This window comes from Staurois parvus, unplaced genomic scaffold (genome assembly GCF_062004578.1).
Source record: "Staurois parvus isolate SC_StPar_1 unplaced genomic scaffold, SC_StPar_1.0 ptg000056l, whole genome shotgun sequence".
NCBI classification, from domain to species: Eukaryota; Metazoa; Chordata; class Amphibia; order Anura; family Ranidae; genus Staurois; species Staurois parvus.
This window is the reverse complement of record NW_028317852.1, coordinates 4,601,832-4,628,115: the sequence shown is the minus strand read 5'-3', so window position 1 is coordinate 4,628,115 and position 26,284 is coordinate 4,601,832. Positions and strand designations below refer to the sequence as shown.

The 26,284-nt window shown below is 42.4% G+C and overlaps 1 protein-coding gene across 1 annotated transcript in view; it reads right to left on the bottom strand.

Annotated features, from left to right (window-relative positions):
* RAP1A (RAP1A, member of RAS oncogene family) overlaps positions 1 to 25,838 on the bottom strand; it is a 93,334-nt gene extending 67,496 nt beyond the window's left edge. The window contains exon 1 of the mRNA XM_089668309.1: positions 25,671 to 25,838. The gene's annotated coding sequence lies outside the window, so the exon portion shown is untranslated. The remainder of the gene's footprint in view (positions 1 to 25,670) is intronic.
* Positions 25,839 to 26,284: the final 446 nt, after the last annotated feature.

Below are 26,284 nucleotides of genomic sequence, written 5' to 3'. Positions count from 1 at the left end.
AGTGAAATGGACTTTAGAGCGTTTCTGCAAACAAACCCTAAAAAACGCATGATTGTGAACCAGGCCTCAATGGGGAGGCCTCATGTTCATTTAAATTCATAATATTAAACAGTCTAATACAATTATATATAAAAAATATATTTAAAAACTGTCCATTTCGGATCTCGGCCAAATGCATCCTGAATTTTCAGTTCAAGAATTTTCATTTTGGTGCACCACTAGTACTGACGGCCTATCATTTCTTGAGGCCCAAAAAATGCCAGGATAGTACATATATCTCCCAAATAACCCCTTTTTGGAAAATAGACAGTCCAAGGTATTTAGTAAGAGGCATGGCAAGTTTTTTGAAGTTGTAATTTTTCATCGTAATGTTTTGGAAAATGAAGAAATGAAAAAAAATTCACAATTTTTTGTTTTATTTATCGTTACCAGTCCAGTACAGCTTTATCATATAACTGGCGTGGCGGTGAGAAGGAATACTGACTGGTGATAGTATGCTTATTAATTTTATATATACATATATACATACATATACACATATATATATATATATATATATATATATATATACACATACATACATACATACATACACACACACACACACACACACACACACACATATATACAGTTGCAAGAAAAAGTATGTGAACCCCTTGGGATTACGTGGAGTTTTGCATGAATTGGGCATAAAATGTGCTCTGAACGTTATCTAAGTCACAACAATAGAAGAATACAGTCTGCTGAACATAATACTACACAAATATTAGATGTTGCCATGGTTTAATTGCACATAACATGTAAACATTCACAGTGCAGGGAGGAAAAAGTATGTGAACCTTTGGACTTAATAACTGGTTGACCCTCCTTTGGCAGCAATAACCTCAACCAAACGTTTCCTGTAGTTGCAGATCAGACCTGCACAATGATCTGGAGTAATTTTGGACCACTCCTCTTCACAAAACGGTTTCAGTGTAGCAATATTCTTGGGATGTCTGGTGTGAATCGCTCTCTTAAGGTCATGCCACAGCATTTCAATCGGGTTGAGGTCAGGACTCTGACTGGGCCACTCCAGAAGACGTATTCAGTGCTGTTGCAGCCATTGTTTTGTTGAATTACTTGTATGCTTTGGGTCATTGTCCTGTTGCATCACCCATCCTCTGCGGAGTTTCAGTTGGCGGACAGATGGTCGTACGTTTTTCTGCAAAATGTCTTGATAAACTCTTGAATTCATTTTCCCATCAATGACAACAATCCGTCCAGGCCGAGGCAGCAAAGCAGCCCCAAACCATGATGCTCCCTCCGCCATGTTTTACAGTGGGGATGAGGTTTTGATGTTGGTGTGCTGTGCCTTTTTTTCTCCTCACATAGTGTTGTGTGTTCTTCCCAAACAACTCAATCTTGGTTTCATCTGTCCACAGTATATTTTGCCAGTAGTGCTGTGGAACATCCAGGTGCTCTTTTGCAAACTTCAAACATGCTGCAATATTCTTTTTGGACAGCAATGGCTTCCTCTGTGGTGTCCTCCCATGTACTCCATTCTTGTTTAATGTTTTCCTTATTGTAGATGTGTCAACAAAAATGTTAGCATGTGCCAGAGATTTCTGTAGGTCTTTAGCTGACACTCTGGGATTCTTCTTTACCTCATGCAGCACTCTGCGCTGTGCTCTTGCAGTCATTTTTACAGGACGACCACGCCTAGGGAGAGTAGCAACAGTGCTAAACTTTCTCCATTGGTAGACAGTCTGTCTTACTGTGGACACATGAACATCAAGGCTTTTGGAGATACTTTTGTAACCCTTTCCAGCTTCATGCAAGTCAACAATTCTTGATCGTAGGTCTTCTGAGAGCTCTTTTCTGCGAGACACGGTTCACATCAGACAGTGCTTCTTGAAACCAGTAAACCCAAAACAGGTGTGTGTTTTTTAAGGGCAGGACAGCTGTCAGCAACACATCCAATATCATCACACTGACTGGAGTCAAAGTTGGCTCACTCCTGGCTCCAATTAGCTCTGGGAGAAGTCATTAAGCTAGGGCCTCACATACTTTTTCCTCCCTGCACTGTGAATGTTTACATGTTATGTGCAATTAAACCATGGCAACATCTAATGTTTGTGTAGTATTATGTTCAGCAGACTGTTCTTCTATTGTTGTGACTTAGATGAAGTTCAGAGCACATTTTATGCCCAATTCATGCAAAACTCCACGTAATCCCAAGGGGTTCACATACCTTTTCTTGCAACTGTGTGTATATATATATATATATATATATATATATATATATATATATATATATATATATATATACATATATATATACATACATACATACATACATACACACATATACATACACACACACACATTGCTTATACCAATTTATTACATTTTTACTGAATGAAACGGATTCATTCTGTATCTTCTGTTACAATTCGCTGTAACTGGCCAAAGCTAATCACATGGTACAGATGGACTGTGCCATGTCTGTACCATGTGATCGCTGTGACCAATCACAGCTAACAACACAATTGTATACAATGGATGGCATAAAAAGGAGCCATTCATTGCTTCCAATTGTCATGTGATCGGCTGTGATTGGTCACTGTGATCACATGACACTGACATCGGTGGACACAGCCGGACACAGAGCGCACCGCTGCACAGCCCCGTAAGCGGCGCCTTCTGAGAAGATGTCATATGACGCCAACTCAGGAGGAACATCCCACTCGGCCGTCAATTTGCTGTAGTCTGGATGGAAAGGTGTTAATACCACTTACATTTTGACGTTACATAAAATATGAATAAACTGGTATAAACAGCCATGAACACATTAAGTTAAAAGCATTAATACAAAACCCAGATAAACAAAAATGTAGATTAAATCATAAGTACATATTTGTCACATACTTGTGCAATTGAATTACATCTTACTGCTTACCAAACTATATACATATAGTTCATCTGGGACAATAAGCTTGCTTAGAGCATAGCTGAATGATCACGAACTCAAATCAAAAAAAACAAAAAAAAAAAACGAACCACAACTCATGGTTCATTGTGCTCATCTGATAGTATGTATATGTAAAAGGCATGCAATTCCACTGAAATTATTTAGATATGCTTCTAAATCTAGTTACATGCAGTCACTGTGCAGTGCTTATTTACACAATTACCACACAACAGTCTCTTTTCCCTACAAGTAAACTTGCAATGTGTTCTAACAAAGCAAAGCAACGTTGAAGATGTTTGAAAGGTGCAGTGTTCACGAAAGCAACCCAGCAGCTGTACTTCTGCAGCACATTATCTAAAAGCAGTTCGCTTGTGAAGTTGGAACACATACAAGGTATGTAAAACACTCCCGCTCTTCTGTCGACAGACATAAGCCTTATTTCAGTGGTATTGAAAGGGTTACAGAAAAAAACATAACATTAAGCCATCTTTTTTCAACCAGGGTGCCTTGAGGTTTCTTCAGGGGTGCCTTGTCAAAAGGTCTAAAAATTTCACAAAACTTGTATACAAAACTAGTGGGTGGAACAAGCCTGCCTTTTAGCTACACAAAGCCATAGGTTTTCATTGTGCACCACTATGACCTTCTAGCTGCCGGCGTCCTGACAGCCAATGACATCATCAGGAGGATGTCAGCTGCCTGCACAGCATCCTTGTTTGACCCGCCCCTGCCTCTCTCCATCAGTGCTAGGGTCACATTAGCTCAGTGATGCAGAAAAACAGAGAGAAAAGAAACATTGGAATACTAGTCAGTACCAGTGTGCAAAAGTGTATTTGCTTTAGAAGAAAAAAAATCACCTCTAATGTTGGGTGTCCTACATGAATGGAAGTTGCTGCATTATATTAAACTATTAGAACAGTTTTTACATTTAAGAATAGGGTGCCTAAAGACTGTCCATAATTTTAGAGGGTACCTTGGCTGAAAAAAGGTTGAGAAACACTGCATTAAACCATATCTAAACGCAAAATAAAAAAGGTTTATATATCAGCTTATCAGTCCTTAGAGTAGAAGCCAGCATTAGGTTTTTCTCCCCTTTATTTTCATCAGTGAAAGTGATACTACTGGCTTCATTTGTCTGCAGTGGTTTTGCAAAGAGCAACCCTGATTCCCCTTTTCTTGGATCCCCCACCAGCGCCAATGGCTCCAGCTGCTGTCTCCAATGAGGAGAGGGAGTCCTAGAATAGCCAAGACTCAAATGCACACCACTGGATTGAGAGGGAGCTATAGTATTAGGGGGCCTGGGGTGCATGAAGGTAAAAATTCTTGAGCCTTTACAACCACTTTAATCCTCCAAATAACAATTCTTGTCCCTGGGTGACTATACTTACTCTTCCACAGTATCAATGGCAAACAGGCTTGACAACTAACATATCTGCCTTTTGTTCACCATTACATTGGGGTGGGGATATTAGTAGCTTACAGAAGATAGATTATGGCCTCTTGCACACGGCTGCATAAAGAAATGTAAAAAAAAAAAAAAAAAAAAAAAAAAAAAAAAAGGACAAACAGAAATCTGTGTTGCCATTATGTATTTTACATGTGTACAATGTTAATTTGAATTGCATTCTACAGGTGTACATGCAAATCAATGGGCTGTCCTATGCTAAAACATTTTTTCACAGACTTCTATGCATGAAGGTAAAAAACCTTCTTTGTGCAGCATCCCCCCCAACCCCCCCACCCCTTAAATCCAGCGATGTGCACTGGAGTCTCCGCTATCCCAGAACTCCCTCTCCTCATTGGTGAGACAGCAGTGGGAGCCATTGTCTCCCACTGCTGTCAATCACAGCCAGTGAGCCAATAAGAAGAGAGAGGGGGCAGGGTCAAGCACAGCTCCTTGTGGACATATGGCGCAGCAGCTTGGGAGTGCATATGCCAAGGTGCCCCCATAGCAAACTGCTTGCTGTGGGGGCACCCAATAGGAGGGAAAGGTCCAGGCTGCTCTGTGCAAAAACCACTGCACACAGCAGGTAAGTATATGCTCCCAAAAACCACCCTCCCTTTTTCAGGTGCGCTCTGGAAAGCCTGCTCTGTCTAATAAGCTCACCTCTGTCCATGACCTTTTTGTCGCCCGCTCCCTTAACCTACTAGTAATTACAGAAACCTGTCTCCAAGCAGCAGATTCTGCTTCTCCCGCAGCACTTTCCTATGGAGGCCTCATCTGGACCCACTCACCCAGACCCTGTGGTCGGAAAGGTGGTGGGGTTGGTTTGCTTCTATCCCCACTCAGCACCTTTCAAGTCCTCCCTAACCCTCCCTCTCTATCCTTCTCCTTTCGAGACTCACTGCATCCGGCTGTTTTCTCCCATTTCTCTGAGGATTGCAGTGATCTATCGGCCTCCTGGACCGGCGTCCCGCTTTCTTGATGATTTCTCTGCCTGGCTACCTTACTTTCTCTCCTCTGAACTACCCACTATCATTCTCGGAGATTTTAACATCCCTATTAATGTCAACAACCCGGCTACATCCCAACTCTTCAACATAACCTCATCTTTCGCATTAGCACAATGTATACAGTCCTCCACTCACTCTGATGGGAATACATTAGACCTTGTTTTCTCCCATCTTTACCCTCCCTACAACCTCACAAACACACCATTTCCTCTCTCTGATCACAATCTCATCACCTTCACAGTCTCCTCATCTTCAAACACCTATCCCTCCAAGCAGCAATTACCCGCAGAAACCTTCACAACTTGAACCCTGCTCCTTTGCACTCTGCAACTGACCAACTCTATGCCAGAATCTCTCCCCTGTCCTGCCTTGACCTGGCCACTGCTGTCTACAACAGTTCACTTTCATCTCACTTGCTCCTCTAACAACACGAAGCATCAGGTCCCGACCATTACAACCTTGGCAGACTGACCACACCAGAAATCTTAAACAACATAGTCATGCGCTGGAGCGATTGTGGCGTAAAACCAAATCCCACCAAGCTTTCACCCGATATAAATCTGCTTTCTTAACATACAATTCCTCCCTTCATGCTGCAAAACAAGCCTACTTTGTCACTCTTATTAATACCTTGTCATCCAGTCCTCGTCGTCTCTTCTCTACTTTTAACTCTCTACTTTCTCCACCTCCACCCAGTACCTCACTCACTGCTCACGAGATTGCAAATCATTTTGAAAACAAGATTGACGCAATTGGTAGGGGCATCGCCACTGCACAGACATCCATCCCACTTAGCATACCTTATACTAAACCTCCCTCAACACTTTCCTCTTTTGACCTTGCTACTACCAAAGAGGTCACTAAGGTTTTCTCAGAAGCCCGTCTCTCACTACCTGCCCCCTGGATCCTGTCCCCTCACAACTACTATGGTCACACTCTTCTTCCATCCTATGCTCCCTCACTCACATCTTCAATCTTTCTCTCTCTATTGGTGCCTTCCCCTCCCCTCTAAAGCATGCGCACATCACTCCCATACTTAAAAAGCCCTCCCTGGACCCCATTTTACCTCTAAACTCTTAGTCTACAATCGCCTGAGCTCCCACCTCACCAACAACATTCTTGACCCTTGACAGTCTGGCTTTCGCTCACTACACTCCACTGAAACTGCCCTATTAAAACTCACTAATGATCTACTAACTGCCAAAACCAATGGCCACTACTCCGTACTCTTACTACTTGACTTCTCTGCAGCTTTTGATACGGTTGACCATCCCCTCCTCAAAAAAAACTCCACTCTCTTGGCCTCAGAGATTCTGCTCTCTCCTGGTTCTCCTGCTACCTATAACGCTGCCTCCTCCTCTTCACTCCCTCTTTCTGTAGGGATTCCTCAAGGTTCTGTCCTTGGACCCCTTCTCTTCTCCATCTACACCTCCTCCTTTGGTCACTTGATAAACTCCCATGGCTTTAAGTACCATCTCTATGCATCATGATTGCTGCTGCCAGACTTATCCACCCTACTAACTGTTCTGTATCAGCCCCCCTCTCTGCCAATCCCTCCACTGGCTTCCCATTGCCCAACGGATAAAATTCAAAACACTAACAATAACGTATAAAGCCATTTATAACTCTGCCCCAAATTACATCACCAATCTTGTCTCCAAATATCACCCAAACCGTACTCTCCACTCCTCGCAAGACCATCTACTCTCTAGCTCCCTTGTCTCCTCCCATGCTCGTCTCCAGGACTTCTCCAGAGCTTCCCCTATCCTCTGGAACTCTCTACCCCAATTTATCAGACTATCGCCTACTCTGCTCAGTTTTAGGCGATCTCTGAAAACCTCTCTCTTCAGGGAAGCCTATCCTGCCCTCAGCTAATACTGGAATCTTTGACTCTTCCAACCAGTCCATCACCCACAGTTACTACCTTTTGTACCACTAGCCCCTCCCTCCTAGATTGTAAGCTCCAAGGAGCAGGGCCCTCCAAACCCTCTTGTATTAAACTGTATTGTTGCTGTATTGTCTCCCGTTATATTGTAAAGTGCTGAGCAAACTGTTGGCGCTATATAAATCCTGCATAATAGACAGGTTTGGTTATGGTTTTGTTTTCAACCACTTGCCATTCCGGGGATTTACCCCCCTCATGACCAGGCCATTTTTTTGTGTTACGGCGCTGCGTTACTTTAATTGACAATTGTGTGGTCATGCAACGCTGCACCCAAATTAAATTTATGTAATTTTTTCTCCCCACAAATTGAGCTTTTTTTTCGGTGTTATTTGATTGCTTGTGTGCGTTAATTTTTTGCGCGAAAAAAAAAAAATTGAGAAAAAAACATTTTTCACTTTTTGTTATTAAACATATCCAGTAAAAAAAACAAATTTAAAAAAATTAAGAAAATAAAATTGTCATAAATTTTGGCCAAAATGTATTCTGCTACATGTCTTTGCTTTAAAAAAAAAAAAATCACAATACGAGTAAATTAAATTGGCTTCCGCGTTTACAAGCGTTTACAAATGGTGGTATAGATAATGGGATTTTTTTTTTCTACTAGTAATGGCGGCCTTCAGCGACTTTTAGCGGGACTGCGATGGACATTTTGCAGTGTGCTCGAGCTGTAAACAAAACAATCGTCCTCCCAGTCAGAGATGCTCGGTAATCACCGGGCACCGGCAGGTAATTATTGGCCAGGACACTGATTGACATCCGCGGCCGCAAATGACAGCGTGGGTAGGACACGTGAATTTTAGGGCAAACAAACGCAATAAATTACCCAAATTTTTGGGACAAATATAAGACGAGATTGTGCCGAGTAAATAGATACCCAACATGCGAAAACGGAAATGTGTGTGTGCCTATGAAATTGTGTCAAACTTCAATACCCTATATTTTATACAGATGCTTCAAAAGCCCCTACGGGTCATCAATTTAACGAAGATGGTCTGGTGCTAGGATTATTGCTCTCACTCCAGCGTGCACGGCGATATGTAACATGTGTGTCACAAACAACGGTTTCATGAGTAGGCATCCTGACGTGTGGGTTTACGTTCGTATGTGCATATATGTGGGGGGCCTCAAATCTTTTCTGAGGGGATGTTATGTGCTTGGGTATATATATATATATATATATATTTTTTTTTTTTTTTTTTTTCTTAACAAAAACGTTTGACTTAACTTTTTTTCCCATCACATAGGGGACACAGTCTACTATGTGATTTTTTGGTGACAGGTTCTCCTTGAGACATGCAGGGTCTGAAAGACCCTGCATGTCTCCTCTGTGATCCATTAAATGTATTGCAATGGAAACCGCATTGGGGGGGCTGTGTAGGGGGGGGGCTGCGGTGTCCTTTGGGGGCCCTGCTTTTGTGGGGCTGTGTGGGGAATTGAGGGGTTCTTTGCCCGGTGAAGGAAAGGGGGGACTCCGGGGGTCTGGGACACTGGGCTGGGATCCACTCCATGGGGCAGAGGAGAGGAGCCAGCAGAGGACGCGGGGTCGTGGTGGTTGCTGCTCAACATGTTCCACCTTAACCACTTCAAGCCCAGATACTTTCACCCCTTCCAGTCCAGGAAAATTTTAAGCTTTCAGCATAGCTGCCCTTTGAACGACAATTACTCAGTCATGCAACACTATAACCATATGAATTTAACAATTTTTTGAGACAGATAGAGCTTTCTTTTAGTGGTATTTGATCACCGCTGGGTTTTTAATTTTTTTTGCTATATAAATTTCTTGAGGTGATAAAATACCAGGATAGTACAAACACCCCCAAATGACCCCTTTTTGGAAAGTAGACACCCTAAGCTATCTGCTGAGAGGCATATTCAAGTCCATGGAAGATTTATTTTTTCCACAAGTTTCTAGAAAATTATAAAAACTTTTTTTTCTTTTTTTACACAATGTTGTCATTTAAATGATATATTTATTGCACAAGCTATGGGTATATGTGGAATTATACCCCACAATACATTCTGCTACTTCTGCAGAGTATGGGGATATCACATGTGTGAGACATTTTGGGAGCCTAGCCACATACAGGAGCCTGAAATCCAATAACCAGTTTGATAGCCAGAAGGTGCGTAACTTCCTCATTTCACTTCCTCACTATCACAGTTTTGGAGGCCCTGAAATGCCAGGTTAGCACCAAACCACCCCAAATTACCCCTTTTTGGAAAGTAGACACCCCAAGGAATTTAAATAGAGGCATGGTGAGTATTTTGCAGACCTTATTTTTTCTCACAAGGTTTTGAAATATAAAAAAAAAAAAAAAAATGTTTGTTTTTTTCTTCATTTTTCAAAAATTTGTGGCAACAAAAGATCTGCAAAATACTCACCATGCTTCTTATCAAATTCCCTGGAGTGCCTACTTTCCAAAAAAGGGATCATTTGGGGGGGTTAGGTGCTATCCTGGCATTTCAGGGCCTCCGAAACTGTGATAGGTAGTCAGGAAGTGTAATGAGGAAATAAAGCCCTTTAAAAGCCTAAAGGTGCTTATTGGATTTTTGGATCCTGTTCCTGGCTAGACTGCCAAAAAGTCTCTCACATATGGTACCCCCATACTCGGGAGAAGTAGCAGAATGGATTTTGGGGAGTAATTCCACATATACCCATGGCATGTGTGAGCAATAAATCATTTAAGTGACAATTTTGTGTAAACAAAAAAAAAAAAAAATTGTTCTATTGATTCACCATGCCTCTCTGCAAATAGTTTGGGGTGTCTACTTTCCAAAAAGGTGTCGTTTTGGGGGGTGGAGGCATTTTTTACCCAGCATTAGAAGTTTATGCCACACATCACTCACTCTTCTAACCTCCTGAAGAACAAGCCTTTTCTGACACTTTGTTCACATGAAAAAAAAAAAAAAAAAAAAAAAAAAAAAAAAAAACAGTAGTTTTTGCTAGGAAATGAATTTAAACCCCCAAACATGATATACTTTATTAAAGCAAACACTAGTAAATAAAATGGTGGGTGCTGCAATTTTTTTTATGTCGCATAGTACTCGAGCAGCACGTTTTAAAAGAAAATTATTTTTTCTTTTTTTTTTTACTTTTAATGCACAAAAACACAATATATTGGCCAATTATTTGGTAAAATATAAACGATGATGGTATGCCGAGTAAATAGATACCAAACATGACATGCCCCGTGCAATGGCGACAAACTGCATACGTTTTAAATATCCATAGGCAACGTTTTAAAATCCTTTACAAGCTACCATTCTTGATTTACAGAGGAAGTCTAGTGTTATAATTACTGCCCTTGCTCTGGCGTTCAGGGCGATACCTCACATGCATGGTACAACCGCTGTTTACATACCGGCACAGCGTCAACGCTTGCATACAAAGCTGTGCGCACATGGGGGGGTCCTTTTTTTTAAATTTTTTTTCATTATTTTTGCACTGTCCCTTTCGTTTTTTTTTCGTTTTTTTTTTATCACTTTAATGCCATCACAGGGAATGGAAATATCCCCTATAACTTCAATGGGCATGGTCATATATTCTTTTTTGAGAACTCTGGGATATCTCCTCTGCCCTTACATTATCTAATCAAACCAAGATCAGTGTGATCAGGTGCTTTCCCAATTTACAAATGGCGCTGTTTATATCCTCCGAAGTGATGAAATGCTCATAGCTTCTGATTTCTTAGAATTTAGAGATGATTGGCACCATTCTGGTCTCCTATCAGCTCTATGGTCAGTTGGCAGAACACCAGCTGCATTTCCCCGATGGCACGGGACTGTCCGAGAAGGCTGTGGAAGGCAGCGGGGGAGGGGGACATCATTTCCCGCCGCTTGTAAAAGCAATCCTGCAACTGATTGGCCACTAGGATTGCTTTTACATGAAAGCCAATCGCAGGCTGAAAAAAACAATACCAGGATGATGACTTCAGCTGTAGGCATCATCCTGGTATAACCAAAGCCCAGTGATGTACCAGTATGTCACTGGTTCTTGTTGGGAATATATATGCTATGCGCATTTTTTTTCTTCTGGTATGCAGCCTGTGGGCTAAATGAAAAAAAAAAGAGAAGAAATCTCTGCCAGAAAAAGTGTGTGGTATGCCCACCATTCGAATATACCACCCTGCATCCACCCACTTCTAATGGTCGGCACACATTAAGTCACACGGTGCCACATGCGCCAATTCCAAGATTCTATAAATGTCTAAATAGTGGCACGCTTGAATAATAATTGTCCACGTATAAGTGGTAACCCATATGGAAAAAGGATGACACCAAGTCCCAAACTACGTTGCCACTGCTCCCCATGTAGTTTGGGCATCCGGGGGGTTCCACGTGATGTGATCTTTCCCTGGTAAATCAGAAACTTATATGTATAGCCTGTTGTTCTCTCAAAAGGTCTCATACATCTTGACCCCATGACCCCATATCTGGCACGCTTGCTGGGGAGAAATTGTTTGAATGCAAGGCGGCCAGAAAAATGAGGGACTCAACGCAGATGTTTTGCTGATGTGTATAGACATTTGCAAATTTTTGGTTAAGGTGATTTACGAGGGGCTGAATTTTGTGGAGCCGGTCAAATTCAGGGTCCCCTCGAGGATGACAGAGTGTATTGTTGTTGAAATGCATAAAACACGTTATACTCTCATATCCATGTCTGGCCATGGCAGTAGAGAACACGGGCATATGATGAATCGGGTCTGCGGCCCAATACAACCGCAACTCATTTTTGTTTAGTAATGCCCATGTTGAGGGTTAGGCCCCCAAAAAATTTTTAATTCAGAGACCATAATGGGTTTCCATGGGAATGGTCTGGCAAGGTTTGAATTTGGGTTGGAGGTGATAAATTGTTGTGCATATAAAATTGCTTTGATCCACAATCAATGCATACAGATCTTATGTGAAAAACAGCTCCAAAAAATCAAGGGGAGTAGTTAAATTTGCTGTTTCCACCTGAATTTCGGGTTGGGAAGTGGATGGGGAAGTACGGGTACTGCAGAATTTGTGGACTGCCGATCAGGATTTGCAAGCACATCCGGAAGGATACTAGGGGCTCTATGGGCCTGTGTGCAAATTCTTGGTGGTTGCTGGACAATACTTGTGCTCGCCGCCACACCAGCTTGTACTGCACTTACGGGACTCGCCACGTCACCAAGCGATAATGCAGTGCTGGTATGTGGAAGACCAGGATGTACTAGGCCGCTGGTGCTCGCCAGTTCACCAAAAAGGTAGCGTGGCACTAGTACTGCACTCCGCTGCATATGAGAGTCATCAAAATTTATCGGCAAGTGAGATCAGGCCTGATTCTGCGAACACTGCGGTTTTGTGTGCAATGTATCAAGTGACAGTGACCTGTTACTGTCACTTGACAGTGGGGAGGAGGGGGTTGGGGGGTAAGTGTAGGGGCTAAACGCAGGTGCCGGGGCTGGTCCCGCTAATGCTGCGTTTTTGCGAACGCTACACTAAATGTGAACACTGGTATAGTGCTGATCTGATCAAAGATATTGATCTGTTCAGACACTATACTAGCAATGGAGGTTTACTGTGTATGAGCGTGCTCCTGGCAATCAAGGGGTTAAATGTGATGACTGGTGTACTGACGGGCAATCCAACACTATCTGGGAGGGGAGTGAAAACCACGGGAGCGCGAATCACATATATATACACACATGATTTTGCGCACCCTTGCCGCCCTGTAGCAGTATTTCTGCTATAGGGTGCTCAGGAAGTGGTTTGTGTTACGGCGCTGCGTTGCTTTAATGGACAATTGCATGTTCATGCAATGCTGCACCCAAATTAAATTTACGTCTTTTTTCCCCACATAAAAAAAAAAGGACCGACAAATTTGAAAAAAAAACAATATTTTGGACTTTTTGCTATAAAACATGTCAAGTAAAAAATTGAAAACTCAAATTTGGTCATAAATTTAGGCCAAAATGTATTCTGTGACCTGTCTTCACTAACAAAAAAAAATCCTATGTGTAAATTAATTGGTTTACGTGAATGTTATAGCGTCTACAAATGGTGGTATATATACTGGAATTTTTTTTTTTTAATACTAATAATCGCAGCAATCAGCGACTTACGGCAGGACTACGGCGGATATTCTGACACTGGGGGGAACTGACTTGGGGTCACGGACATCCCCAGTGACACCAATACATCGATCAGTGCAAAAAAAACCCATTGGCACTGTGCTAATGGCATTGGGGAGGAAGGGGTTAACAGAAGGCAATCAAAGTGTTAACTGTATGAGGGGAGTTTCACTAGGGGACGGGGGGGTGTGTACTTCACTCTAAGCACACTGATCCGGAAGGTTGTGCTCAGCGATCAGGATCAGTGTGCTCAAACTGACAGGGAGGAGAGCTGCATTGTAAACAATGCAGCCTTCCTCCCCATCAGTGTTTGCCGCTAATTGCCGGGCTCGGCAGGTAATCACAGTGATTGACACCCATGGCTGCGATCGGCGGTGCGAGTAGGGCGGGTGCGCGCCCCCTACCCGAAATGCAAAATCACGTATATCTACGTGATTTTGTGCAGTGTTGACCTGCTGCAGTAAATGTACTGTGGCTGTTCGGCAAGTGGTTATTTCATTTTTATTTTTCAAAGTAAACTCACCCATCCATGTCTCCATGCTTTATTTTGTTGAGAAATTACTTTGAAAAACATCCCCTAACATTTCTAGCTGTGGCCATTTTGAGTAAGGGCAGATGATATATGTGGCATTTACTTGCTGATATCTATCTGCCCTTAGCTCAGGCATGAAGGCAGCAGTGTGTTTTAGCTGGGAAAGCCCCTACTCCAGACAAAAGAAAAAAATGCCCATAAAGACTCATGGGATGCATGACAACATTTTGGCATAGGCCCGAAACCATGAAGCAATTGAAAAAATTCAAACAAGTAAATATAGTTTTCTTTACCGGTGAGAGTATTAATAATTTTGGTCAAGGATTCGTCGATACAGAGTACCAATACCTTTGCAGTGCAATTTGAGCCCATACAAAATGAATGAGCTCAAATCGTACTCCAAAGAATTGCATGTGATTTGAATAGAAATGCGGTGTGATTCCTGTCCGAATCGCATGTGGTTTCCCCCACCGCTTTAGTGTGATAAAAGTATAGAAAGACAGGAAAGAGCTAAGAAGTGCAGCAATCGACAGTTTAATAATGTTATAACTAGTGGTATACTGAAATGAAAAATTCTGGTGCTGAATCCGAAAATTCAAAATGCACTTGGCCGAAAACCGAAACACGATGTTATGGTAAGTAATTAGATACCCAACATGTCACGCTTTAAAATTGTGCACGCTCGTGGAATGGCGTGAAACTGCAGTACTTAAAAATCTCCATGGGTAATGCTTTAAAAATTTCTACAGGTTAGCAGTGTAAAGTTACAGAGGATGTCTAGCACAAGAATTATTGTTCTTGCTCCAACGTTCGTGGCGATACTTCACGTGTGTGGTTTGAACAACATTTACATATGTGGGCATGGCCTACGTATGCGTTCACCACTATGTGCAAGCACGGGAGGGCAGGGGCACTTTAAACTTTTTTTAAAAAATGTATTTAATTTTTTTTGCACTGTTCCTTTAAAACATAAAAAAAATGTAATCACTTTTATTCTTATCACAAGAAATGCATTCATCCCTTGTGATAGAAATACTCACTGACAGGTCCTCTTTATGGAGAGATATGGGGTCAATAAGACTTTATATCTCTCCTCTGCAACGTAAAGCATTGGATCAAAAAAAAAAAAAAAATGGCCGGAACAGGAAGCGACATCGCTCCGGTCCTCCAAGGGCATGGAGATGTGTAGCGGCCACCTTTCCTTCTTTTATCTCTATGCCCAGCACCGGGATCGATGGTATCTCAGGTAACGCTGAACTACCGAGCGGTGGCCAGGGCGGCAGCAAGAGGCGGGGTTTTTTCGGCACTTGTATAGGTGCTTTTTTTTTTCATTTCGGCCAACAGGGGTATTTTCGGCCGAAGCGAAATTAGGCCGAAAACTACACAAAAAGTACACAAAAAAATCTTGCATGTCAAATCCAAAACCATGGATGCTTGCTGTGCTCACAGGGTGAGGAGAGGAGATGTACAGGCAGACCTCCCCCAAGCTGGCATCACTTCTGCCCCATAACCGCAGGGGTTCCAGAACGTCCTACATCTTCTCCAGTCCTGTGAGCACTGCAAGCGGACGTGGTTTTGGATTTGACATGCAAGATATACTATGTACTTTCGGACAGGAATCAAACAGCATGCGATTATTTGCAGTGCAATTTGAGCCCATACATTTTGTCTGGACTCAAATTGCACCGCAAAGAAATCGTTTTGGGTATCGGGAGCATTTGCACGAGTACTCTTGCAAGTATGCAGTAGCAGTATCAGTGGAACCCTACCTTATTTACGAAGGCTAGTAGGATAGGGATTAATAGTTTACGCTGATTAGGAGAGTTTAGTTCCACTTTGAATTGCAAGCTTATAGAAAATCTGTCCAAATAATCTTCTGCAGTGTGTTTTATGAATTTCGCACATTATTTTCAATTACATTACACTACTACACACTGAGGGGCATTTATGAAGCAAACTAACAACACAGATGCAAATCACGCTTCCTCTCACTCAGCAAAGCCTATATGAGAGATCTACATGTATCTGCGACCTATTCCTCTGAACTTCTGGGCAGACAACTGTGACAGATTACTAAAGAGGAGACAGATTTTCACTCTAAACAGAAACCATTGAGAAGAGGTCAGGGTTCAAGTTGTAAGTTGTAATATATCTATTGCAGGATCTGTCTCATGGTTCCTGCTTAGCTGTGCTCCAGAAGATTTAATTCCCCTTCATGACCAGGCCATTTTTTGCTATACGTCGCTGCATTTTTTTTTAACCAACAATTATGCAGTCATGCAACACTGTACATAAATGAACTTTTCACCATTTTCTTCCAAAAATAGAGCTTTCTTTTGCTGGTATGTGATCATCACTGGGTTTTTTTATTTTTTTGCACTGTAATCGAAAAAAGACCGAAAATTAAAAAATAAACCAAAAAAAAAAAATAAAATAAATACTCTTTTTTTGCTGTAAAACATATACAATAAAACTATTTAAAAAAAGAAAAACACATTTCTTCATAAATTTAGGCCAAAATGTATTCTGCTACTTATTTTTGGTAGGAAAAATCTCAATAATTGTATATTGAGTTGTTTGTGCAACAGTTATAGTGTCTACAAACTCTGGTATATAATGGATTTTTATTTATTTTTAATATACACTAGTAATGGCGGCGATCAGTGACTTATAGCGGGACTGAGATATTGCAGGGGACAGTCGGACACAAACTGACACTTTGTGGGAACCAGTGCCACTAACACAGTGATCAGTTCTAAAAAATATACACCGTCACTGTACTGACACTGGCTGGGAAGGAGTTCAACATCAAGCATGATCAAAGGGTTAACTGTGTGCCTAGCTATGTGTTTTGTGTACAGTTAGGTGTTTTTCCAGGAAATCTGCTAATTTTATTCTCTGCTTTGCAGGGAAAGAAAACATAGCAGATTGCCGCTGACAAGACACAGCTCTGCCGCGTTTGCATAGGCAGAGCTATCCCCCTCCTTCACATTCAATGGGTGCCGGTACTCATCCATTGGCTAGCACCTGTTGATCGGTTTCTGCTGTGTCCAATCAAAGTAGAAGTGGTCCTCCAGCAGCACACAGGCGCGACCCTTACAGTGGGAGAGCAAACTCACGTGTATATACATGATTATGCATGGAACGTCCACCCTGTAGCAGTAAATCTACTATAGGGTGGACGGAAAGTGGTTAGTAGTGAGGGTTAGTAGCCCTTTGTGTGCTGCCAGCATTCTGAGCCTTTGTGAATATAATTTAGGCCTGGTTTCACAATTAAATCATTTTCATGTGATTTTCAAGCAGTTTTTCTGCACTTTTTAGGTTTCAGTGTTTTTGTGAAAAGCTGGTTAGGATCAACTTACAGGTTATAATCTGACCAATCAACATTATAGTTACGAAAAACTATGTATTTTTAGGCCCTAGCTAAACTATTCAATCAGGCAGGCCCTTACATTACATAGTGGTTGGAAGATCTAATGTCTGTGGTGAGCCTTAGGAGGAGGAAGAAACAGTTGTTAGGCGCTCCATTGAAGACTACTGGGGTTCACTTTTTCTGAATGTAAAGCAACAGCACGTGCTCAGAAGCAAATGGACACAATAGAATATGGAAATCTGGTGCTGAATATTGAAGTGCTGCTGGAAACACACTCTTCAAATCACTCAGGTATGAATGAGCGCTAAAAAGATTAGCAAAATGCATAAAATGTGCACGCTTAATTCTACATGCTTTCAAACTTTATTAGGGAAGAAGTGCATCTAGAAACAAATCACATACAAAGCATGTGTAAATAGTACAAACACAAAAATGTATCAGAAAAGTCTGAAAATATTTGCAGGAATTAGTATTTTTGTGTTGCGCGATTGAGTTCAAAACATAGTTCTAACTTTATAGTTTAAGTCTGCAGTTTAACCCCAACTGTAAGCTAAATTTACTACCAGAAGTATCTCTTTTCTTCCACAAGATGTCCTCAGTCTTCTGGGCTCAATGATTCCTTTCCTCATTCAACCAGGAAGACTGTGGTCATCATTTGAGTGCAGGGCATCATGGGCCTGCCCCAGGGAGCATTAACACAGGGCACTGCATTCACAGCTTTTCATCAATTGCTGTCTCCATCACTGAGGACCAGTCCTCCAGAACCGAGAAGTGAGCAAAAAGCCAGGAGGACCCTGCAACATCATGTGCCTAAAAACTTCCGAGCATAACATATTGATAGAAAGGCCTACAGAAGGGAGAACAGATCCTGCAGTTTGGCTTTACTAATCTTACATTTTACCTCCCCTTTTTCACCCTAGTGACTATAGTCATGGGGTTAATTTATAAAGCTAGGACTAGAAAATACTGCACATTTGTAAAGCATGGAAGTCACAATTTGTGTAAAATGCAAAGATGCACATGTGCATACATCTCTGTCTGCCTGAAGCAATGGCGTTTTTCAGAATATGTACATACAGACTCAACCCGAGCACCTGACTAATCCACAAAGCAACGCCTCAGCCAATAAGAATGGAAGCCACAGATATAAATAAACTACAAAAAAAATATTGCTAGCTTAATAACAGATTACTGCCATTTAAAATGATTTTTGGGGAATTCTTCGAACCTTAACCCCGATTCACACCGCCGCGATTTCAGGTGTGATTTGGGAAATGAAATTGTACCTGAAATCGGATCTAATGAATGTGTCTTAAAATATGCAATTTGCTGCACCGTGATTTCAAAAGTAGTTCTTGTATTACTTTTTCTGCAGTTTGTTGCGATTTCACATACATAGACTACAATAGAAATTGCACTGAAACACGCTAGGGAAAAACGCAAGAAATCGTTGGGAAATCTTCACAAGTTGCAAACAAATCTTCAGAAAATGCAGTGAAATCGCATCCAGTGTGAATCAAGCCTTAGTCAAGCTTCTCATATCAAGCCCGTTTAGAAGATTTTCCCCTGACATCCTGGCCACAATTTCATTTGACATAGTGTTCCAGTTAAAACTGTCACACGACAGGAGGTGAGGGTGAACTTCCCCAAAGAAGGGGCCTAGAAAGCAATAAAGGAACAGATACTCTACTCTTTCCCCACACTATCAAAAAACAAAAAGACACATGAATATTCACTATATACAGATGTTAAATTCCTGTGACAGCTGCTCCACTAGCAATTTAATGGGCAGACAACCACAAGCAACTACAAACCTACTATTAAGAACTGGACAGATATAAAGAAAACAGCCAAACAAGCTGAACATTTTACACACAGGCATTAGAATGCTAATAAATGCTTAGTCTGCATTACAAGAAAACAAAACATTATAATGTCACCTCATGCAGGCACATCAAATATGTGTATTAAAATTAGCAACCTATGACAATGAATTGACACATTCCTTGTAAAACTATTACACAGAGAGTAAGTTACTGAAATCGGCAGCAGGGTCTACCAAAACTAAACAGCCTTCAACCGAACGTCACAATTCAGCGCTGCTAACACACCACCAAAAAGCTGCAAATGGAAAATATGGACGGTAGAACAAATAATGTCATTCTTAAAGTGATCCTGTCAGCACATCCTACTCAGGACCAGGAGTAGGCAACCTGGAACCTCAGTCTCATAAGTTGATACAAGATCAACAGCCTATTAAAGGCATGATGGGATTTTTACTTTCACCACAGCTGGAATGCTAAAGTTGCCTACCCCTGCACTAAACACATGCAGACAATCTGTAGCATACTCACTTTCCCTGCTGCAGAATGTCAGCCACTTAGGCCCTTTTCACATGGGCAATCTGGTCGGGTCCATTTTTCAGGGAGACCCAGCCGGACCCTCCATTCTCCTCTATGGGTAGCCAGATGTAACAGCCTTGAGTCCATTTACACCTGGATACCTCCGAAATGAAAACAAAAAAAATTAGCGGTCACTTTCCCCCTAGATAAAAGAAACAAAGTTTCCTTTAAGTTTATTTCCCCGAGTTAAAAGAAACAACGTTTCTTTCCCGAGATAGAAGAAACAAAGTTTCCTTTAGCTCCAAGTGACAGCTAATTCTGTGAGCTATAGTGAAGAAAAAAATAAGACGGTAATTACATTTAAAAACCAGCACTGACATATAGGGGTTTATTTACTAAAGCTGGAGAGTCCAAAATCAGACTCCCTTCTGCATAGAAACCAATCAGCTTCCAGGTTTCATTGCCAAAGCTTCATTGAACAAGCTGAGGTTAGAAGCTGATTGGTTTCTATGCAGAAGGGAGTCTGATTTTGGACTCTCCAGCTTTAGTAAATAAACCCCATAGTGACAGCCAGTCACTGTATACACTGCTCCTCTCCTGCCTTTCTCAACTGTCTCCCCCCCCCCCCCCCTCCTTCACATCTGCAGTACACACAGTCTCCTGTATCAGCTAAATTTTTCCTATCGGCAAAATGCCAATAAGGGCTTTTGTCGGACGATGTTTCGGTGGCCAAAATTTTGGTGCATGCCTACGACTTGTAAGCTGCATGCCAAGTTGCACTCTATTGTCCACAATTAGAGCGGTCATATTGGAGCAGTTCCGACTTGGTCAGAGCCTCACCGATTTCAAAAGTAGTACATACACTTTAGGTGCGATTTGCATAGAAATCTGTATCAGAAATCTTGCAAATCGCACCTGAAATCGGCGGCTCCCCCGACTTTGAAATCAGGTGACTTCACTGTAAGTCGCACGATTTCAAAGTCGAGCTTGATGTGAACGGAGGGTAAGCAGAGATATCAGCACTGCTAGTTTGACAGAAAGGTTACACTTCCAGGAGTGTCAAGTCTCAAACTTCCAGGCTAAATGAAGCCACGCCCCCTACATCACGTAGAATACAAAATCTGCGTAGAATACAAAAATCTCCCAAAAGTGGCTGTTGCATATGCTGCATGGTAAATATTGATAGTAGCGGCTTTCATTGCCTATGTAGGAAGATACAGTGGATAGAAAAAGTCTACACACCCCTGTTAAATTGTCAGGTTTCTGTGATGTAAAAAAAAAAAAAAGACAAAAATAATTTCAGAACTTTATCCACCTTTAATGTGACCTATAAATTGTACAACTACTTTGTTGAAGCAACTTTTGATTTTATTCCAGCACTCAGTCTTTTTGGGTATGAGTCTATCAGCATTGCACATCTTGACTTGGCAATATTTGCCCACTCTTCCTTGCAAAAACACTCCAAATCTGTCAGATTGCGAGGGCATCTCCTGTGCACAGCCCTCTTCAGATCACCCCACAGATTTTCCATCGGATTCAGGTCTGGGCCATTCCAATAATGTTAATCTTCTTCTGGTGAAGTCATTCCTTTGTTGAATTGGATGTATGCTTGGGGTTGTTGTCATGCTGAAAGATGAAGTTCCTCTTAATATTCAGCTTTCTACCAGAAGCCTGAAGGTGTTGTGCCAATATTGACTGGTATTTGGAACTGTTCATAATTCCCTCTACCTTGACTAAGGCCCCAGTTCCAGCTGAAGAAAAACAGCCCCAAAGAATGATGCTGCCACCACCATGCTTCACTGTGGGTATGGTGTTCCTTTGGTGATGTGCAGTGTTGTTTTTGCGCCAAAAATTTCTTTTGGAATTATGGCCAAAAAGTTCAACCTTGGTTTCATCAGACCATAACACATTTTCCCACATGCTTTTGGGAGACTGCAGATGTGTTTTTGCAAAATTTAGCCGGGCTTGGATGTTTTTCTTCATAAGAAAAGGCTTCTGTCTTGCCACTCTACCCCATAGCCCGGACATATGAAGAATATGAGAGATTGTTGTCACATGTACCACAGACAGTACTTGCCAGATATTCCTGCAGCTCCTTTAATGTTGCGGTAGGTCTCTTGGCAGCCTCCCAGACCAGTTTTCTTCTCATCTTTTCAGCAATTTTGGAGGAACGTCCAGTTTTTGGTAATGTCACTGTTGTGCCACATTTTCTCCACTTGATGATCACTGTCTTCACTGTGTTCCATGGTATATCTAATGCCTTGGAAATTATTTTGTACCCTTCTCCTGACTGATACCTTTTAACAACGAGATCCCTCTGATGCTCTGGAAGCTCTCTGCAGACAATGGCTTTTGCTGTAGGATGCGACTAAGAAAATGTCAGGAAAGACCTACTAGAATAGCTGAACTTTATTTGGGGTTAATCAGAGGCACTTTAAATGATGGCAGGTGTGTACCGACTCCTATTTAACATGATTCTGAATGTGATTGCTTAATTCTGAACACAGCTACATCCCCAGTTGTAATAGGGTATGCTCACTTATGCAACCACACTGATTTTTAGGTTTACTCCCCCCCACTAAAAAAAAAAGATTTTAGTTTGTTTTTCAATTGAGTGGTACAGTTAATAGGTCGCATTAAAAGTGGAAAAAGTTCTGAGATTACTTATCTCTAATTTTTTTACATCACAGAAACCTGACATTTTAACAGGGGTGTGTAGACTTTTTATATCCACTGTACTTGCTGCAAAAAAGGTTGTGCTGTATGGGGGAGGCTGCAGGTGGCCTAGAAGCCAGGCCCCACAGCTGTGTGATCTGAAGCTTCACCAAACACTAGGTTTTCCATGGTGTTATATTCATGGTGCCCATTCACATGTGAGGAATCGCATTGTTTGCTTGTTCACAATTTAGGCCCAAAGATACTTCAATAGAAATATGTAAAAAAGAAAAAAAAAAAAAAAGGAAGAAAAACCTGAAACGCATACAAAAATGCTTGCTAAAAAAATAAATAAAAGCACCATCCAAAAAAAGAAAAAAAAAAAAAGAATTTTTAAAAATCACCAGACGCTCAGCTCAAGTGTGAACAGGGCCTGAGACTGACACTCAGATAGGAATTGGCCTTTGTTTGTCATTCCTGGTCCAATGAGCTGCGGGAAAGGGGACTCCCACCCCAGTACTGATGGTACAAAAAGGTGTGGGTGTACTTACATCAATGACCTCAGGTCAATGATGTCACAAATATACCATTCTGTGTGTGTATTTGCAGGGCAGGGCATGTTCCAGCTGTAGCCCATTAACCCAGAAATGGCCGTTTACCTCCGGGTTTGCCCCGAAATATCAAACACAAGCTCATCCCTATTTCCAAAGTATTCTAGTTTTAGGCAAGAAACACTGCAGTAAGGACATGTACTACAAACTGCCTGAGTGTTTTTAGTTGGTGTAGAGGGACGAGTCCATTCATTATAACAGAAGCTGGTGTGTGGCTTTCAATACTATGTATTGCACGGTTCCTGTTTTGTTTTTTTTTAAATAAACTTTATTGTAATGTCACACAGACATTTAATAAAGTTCAATGGGCCACTGTGAGGTGCTTCATGCTGCATTGTGCTGAAAAAGAAAAAAAAAAAAAAACTACTTTCTCAGTGTACCATGCCCAAACACCACCACAACACAGTTGTGTGACTCCGGTACACAGGAGACGAGGTATTGTGCCTTGTCATGCAGTGGGACTGTGCTGGAATAACCACCCAGCGCAGTCTACTGTGAATGGATCCTTATAATAAAATACATCTATGTGCTTGCTCAGCTTATATCGCTGTGTGCTGAGATGACTGACTCTAATGATACCCAGCTGCCAGATAGAAGATGCCAGCAAGGGACGTCTTGTGGACTTTGGGCAGTTAGAGAAAAGGTAAGGATGGTGCCTTTAGTTCTGCTCCAGGGCTGGTTCATGCTATATTTTATTTATTTATATATTTCAGGTACTTCTATAGCGCCATCAATTTAATATAGAAACACAGTCCAGATGCGTTTCGAATTTGTTTCTGCATGTGCATTTTTGGTGCGTTTTATGCATTCCAGTTAATTTTCCCCCTATTTTTCTTCAATTGAAATAGGGACGTGCATTCCAGTGGGTTTTTGATGCATTTTACTGTGTTCCAATACAGTTCTGTGCTGAAAAAATGCAGCATGTTCTACTTTTTTTTTTCTGCAACCGGACGCACTGGAACTGCAAGCACTGATGTGAACTATGACATTGACAACCATATAACCTACTTTCTGTGCGTTTTGGATGCAGAAAAAAAAGCAACTGAAACACATGCAGTGTGAACTGGCCCTTAAAGTGGAACTAAACTGATTGATTTAATGGTTTAAAAAAACAGTAATCCCAGGTTCACAAATATGTGACGCAGGAAACAGTGAATAACGACACCCCAAAAACAGGTCGCAAAACACAGTGCAATTGCCTAAATCAGATCACATGGATGTAAGCACCCATGTGATTCAGTTCCAGCATGGCAAAAAAAAAAAAGCTGCCTGCACTTTTTTTGTGCGGGTGCAGTGCGATCTGAGCCGATCCAAAATGAATGGGCTCAAATTCAGTGGCTAAATGGTTAGCACTTCCGCCTGGCAGTACTAGGGTCATTGGTTTGAATCCCAGCCACGGCACCACCTGCCTGGAGTTTGCATGTTCTCCCTGTGCCTGCATGGGTTTCCTCCGGGTACTCTAGTTTTCTCCCACACTCCAAAGACATGCTGGTAGGTTAATTGGATCCTGTCTAAATTGGCCCTAGTAGGTGTATGTAAGTTAGGGACCTTAGATTGTATGCCCCTTGAGGGTTAGGGACTGATGTGAATGTACAATATATATGTAAAGCGCTGTGTAAATTGATGGCGCTATATAAGTACCTGAAATAAATAAATTGCACTGCAAAGAATCACATGCGATTTGAACAAGAATGCGGTGTGATTCCTGTTCGAAGCACATGTGGTGTCCCGCACCGATAATGTGTGAACCCAGTCTTACATTCCCGGCAAGCTGTTACATTTGCTTCTACTTTCAACCCAACTGTCAAAGCATCAAATGGCTGGAGTCATAACTGATCACATGTGCAGCACCATGGCAGTTGCAGATCAAACAGAGGCTAAGATGGCAGCTTCCCTGGCTGAAAAGGATAGGAGGGTTTAGTTCCACTTTAATGCCCAGGATACAGCCCAGCTTCTCTTATCACGTAACCATGGTGATTGGTTCTCACATATGTCACATGATTGGACAGCCATCCTGCTGTCTCCCAATCGGAATCTTTGATCATGAGCTGTGGTAACAACTCGTGCAGTGTGTGTACCACAGACAGCTTTGAACGACAGCTAGGCATTAAACCCCCGAGTTCCATGCTGATGTATACGTGTTAGGCAGCTAGCAAGATGTTAGTGCCACAAGTTTCGTCATCTTCAGATAGCTGTTGTAGCTAATTCCATAGAAAGCTTTTCTAGGGTAAAGGAAGATTTCATAGAAAAGATGATTTGGACAGAATGGGAGGACCATCCCGAAGAGTCAGGCAGTTCTGTGACATAAACATGTTCAGAGCGCTGAGCAAGTTTCAGACCTGATGGAAAGTCATGCAGAACTTTTCCAAAGCCCTCCAGCCATCCTTCTGCTTAGTGCTGTAATCACACAGCCTAGACTGTCAGCTCTATGGGCACAGCACACAGTCACTGACAAGGAAGGAAGGCAGCCATGTAATGAGAAGGCAGGGAGAGTCCCTATGGCCGAGTGACATGCACTGCACCCGCCTGGAGGAAGTCCAGTCTGTGACAAGCTCTGTCCCTTCCGCCCTCTCCACCCAAAACCAGAGCTGGCAGACTCCTTCCTAGGGCCTACAAGTCCTGAGGGCCGCATCCCCGGCCTCTCCTGCTCACTAACCTCCCCTCCTCCGCCCGTACAGCGGTCCGTCCACACCCACAAACCCCAGTCACTTACCACCAGTCTTTATTTTCAGTGGCCGCCACCTGGAGCCGGATCCCCCGGCAAAGCCAAACTCTACTAAACGGACCACAGCCCCGTCTCCTGGCCGGCCAGTCACACACAACTACCGCTACAACCACCTCAAGCTGGGAACCCGCCTAGCTAGTGCGCGCCCCCGACTTCCACTCACGGCCAAAGGGGGCGGGACTTCCAGTGAGAGCGTGCGCGCGACCTCCGCAAGCCTCGGAGGACGGCCAATCAGAGGCGCGGCTTTGTGAAAACCGTTAGAAGTGAATGGACGTCACTGGCATCTGGAGGGGAAGAGTTGATGTGAGCTCTGTGCGTTCTGCTTATCGGTTTCCAGCCGCAGATCGATGAGCCGGGGACTAGTTGGTGGCTGCCATTGATTTTAACCACTGCTGCTACACTGTGCACAAGGGGCGGACTGACAACTCATGGGGCCCCCTGGCAATAGGGGATCATGGGGCCCCTGTGTCCTTGCCCAAACCAAAAAAGCCTATGAAAAAGGTACCAGGGGCATCTCATGGGGCCCCCTACTGACCCTGGGCAGTGCCTGAGTTTCCAAATGGTCAGTCCGCCCCTGCTGTGCACTTTCACCCCGTCTGCTC